The sequence below is a fragment of the Triticum dicoccoides genome, unplaced genomic scaffold (assembly GCF_002162155.2).
Source record: "Triticum dicoccoides isolate Atlit2015 ecotype Zavitan unplaced genomic scaffold, WEW_v2.0 scaffold116542, whole genome shotgun sequence".
NCBI lineage: Eukaryota > Viridiplantae > Streptophyta > Magnoliopsida > Poales > Poaceae > Triticum > Triticum dicoccoides.
Genome location: NW_021180996.1, coordinates 48307 through 51291, shown reverse-complemented (window position 1 = coordinate 51291; position 2985 = coordinate 48307). Strand labels below are relative to the sequence as shown.

Sequence of the window (2985 nt, the reverse complement as noted above, 5' to 3'; positions counted from 1 at the left end):
CTAGAAATGTATACACGCCTTGTGGAGATATCAAGGCACTTGTAGCTTTTGTGCATGTTACTATAACCAAGGAAAGCACATTGCTTTGATCGAAATTGGAGTTTATGTGTGTTATATGGACGTAAATTGGGCCAACAAGCACATCCAAAAATTCTAAGAGAGGAATAGTTGGGAGTTTCACCGAATTACCTAGTAAGAGGTGTTTCATGATTTATGACTTTGCTTGGAACCCTATTGATCAGATAGGTTGCGGCAAGGAAGGCCTCATCCCAAAACTTCAAGGGCATAGAGGCTTGAGCGAGCAAGGAGAGGCCGACCTCAACAATGTGACGGTGTTTGCGCTCAGCTGACCCATTCTGCTGATGAGCATGAGGACATGATACATGGTGTGAAATGCCAATTTTGGTGAAGAAAGAGTTCAACTTTTCGTACTCCCCTCCCCAATCTGTTTGGAGAGCAAGAATCTTGCGATCAAAACGTCGTTCAACAAGGTTTTGGAAGTCATGGAATTTCTGAAAAACTTTAGATTTGTGCTTGATGAGATAGATCCATGTGAATTTACTAAAATCATCGATAAAACTCACATAGTATTTTTTCTGCCTACTGTTTCAACAGCAAGACCCCACACACCAGAAAAGACAAGTTCCAAAGGAAATTTAGATTCACTCAAGGATTGAGGATAAGGTAACTGGTGACTTTTGCCCTTTTGGCAGGCGTCACATACATGCTTATTGCTATCGTTATTGACACACGGGAGCTTATTCTCACTAAGAATCTTCCTAACAACAATGGAAGAAGGGTGACCTAAACGTCTATGCCACCAATCCAGAGGTGGTTTGGTGACATTGAGCACATGCTTCTGGACGTTTCCCCCGGTGTGTTTGACAGGATAGAGCCCTCTTCTACCCCTGCCTCGAAGTAGAACCTTCCTCGTTTCCAGATCCTTGATGAGAAAAAAATGAGGGTGAATTTCAACAATAGTATTATTGTCAAGAGCAAGTCAAATCTTTTGTTGCCTCCGGAACATGAAGAACATCTTTTAGATGAAGATTGCGAGAAATAGCTACATAACCAATATGATCAATGGACATACCTGACCTGTTTGCAGTATGAATCTGATCACCGCCCGTGTACCTCTCCCGAATGGTCAGCTTCTCCAGATCGCTTGTAATATGGTCGGTTGCACCACTGTCCATGTACCAGTTGGTGTCAACCCCATACTGATGAGCAGCCATGTTGGCCGAGAGCGCTCCTCTCCTCCCTGATATGAAGAGTCGTAGCGCTTCCAGCACTTCCAAGCAGGGTGGCCAACTTTTCCACAGATCTGGCACACCGGCTTGGCAGAGGAGTTGTTGTTGTAGTTCCCCCTGCCTCCCGAGTTGCCTCGACCACGGCCGTGGTCACCACCACGGCCACGGTCACCATCGCCGCCTGGTTTGTTGTTGAAGCCGCGACCACTGCCACGATCACCGTTGCTGATGGAGTTGTTGTTCTTGTTGAAGCCGCGCCCATGCGCCGCTGCATTTGCGGACGATTGAGAGGACCCGCCGCGGAGATTCAGGCGAGTCTCAAAACTCAGAAGCTGTGAGAACAGCTCCGGGATCTTGACAGGTTCGACCCTGGAACACATGGCCGACACCACTGGGTCGTACTCCTCATCCAGTCCAGCAAGGATGTGGGAGATCACCTCTTCCTCGTCCAAGGCCTTCCCTGAAGCAGTTAGTTCATCACACAGGGTTCGGACCTTACCAACATACTCTGTGATCGTGGAGTTACCCTTCTGAAGATTGGCTAGGGCAATTCTGACGTTGACGGTCTGCGCCCTAGTGTGCGACACAAGCATCCCTTGCACCGTGTTCCATAGCTCGGTTGCAGTGTGGCAGGTTGCCACTTGGACGGCTATCTCACGCGGTAGCGTAGTCAGCAGGTATGAGAAAACCTGCTGATCCCGCGCGTACCACACACCGAACTCTGGGTTCGGCGCCTTTGTCTTGGTTTTGCCGTCATCGCCGGTGACCTCAATGGTCGTGGGCGGAGGCGACTGCTCGGTGTCGAGGAAGCTTGCCATCTGCGCTCCCCTGATGGCTGAGAGCATCGTGGCGCGCCATAAGGCCTCGTTCCCTCTCGTCAGCTTCTCGGTTGCGTTGTGTGCAAACGGAGACGAGGGGAAGGAACTTGCGGAGGAAGAGCTCGCCATGGATGAACCTGAGGTAGGCTCTGATACCATGAAAGAAAAGAGGTGAAGCGTATACCTCCTGGCAGGGACGCGTGCGTGTTAAATAGCAAGACAAGATTACATCGGTTGGCAGGTTGTTGTGTTAGCTTGACCCCTCATCCAAGACTATACAAGATAAGGATCTCTAACCTCCAACAACCTGCCCAAGTTACAACACACGCACACAAGTTACACCCCGTGATATATGTCACGTTACAACTACACCCATATCATTTAACAGGCAAACCAACGAAGCACGTACACACGTTCAAAAAAATTCAAACCAAAACCTAAAGACACCACATATTCGTACACGGTCATCTCCCAAACAAATACACGTGCCCTGAACATGTTTACCAAGCAGTCATTTTCAGCCAAGTGGTGAAACCTCAAAGCAAAAACATCCCCGGAAATAGATGCTTGGGTATATAATATGTACATATGGTGCAGCCGCAAGGAACTGAACGAATCAATCTGCTTTAACAATCGGATCCGATCATATATGTAAACTGAGAAGATTAGGGAGAACTGATCACCATACTCGATTATGCTCTAGGCAGTGCCATATATACACTTACAGGACGGCGGCCCAGGGAGATCATGGGTGCTCCACTAGTAGAGATTGTGCGCCACTAACACTGCAGGAGGGCGCCACGATCACACGCACGCTCTACACCGTATGCCAGCGGCTATACGTATACATATGCGATATACAAGAGCAGTACAGTCTAACACCCCCTGTAGTCGTGACGTCGTCGCCGGCGACGCAA

General features: G+C 48.8%; 1 pseudogene; it reads right to left on the bottom strand.

Annotated features, from left to right (window-relative positions):
- Nucleotides 1-1566: 1566 nt before the first annotated feature.
- Nucleotides 1567-1705, bottom strand: LOC119343127 (annotated as a pseudogene).
- Between the last annotated feature and the right edge of the window lie 1280 nt (nt 1706-2985).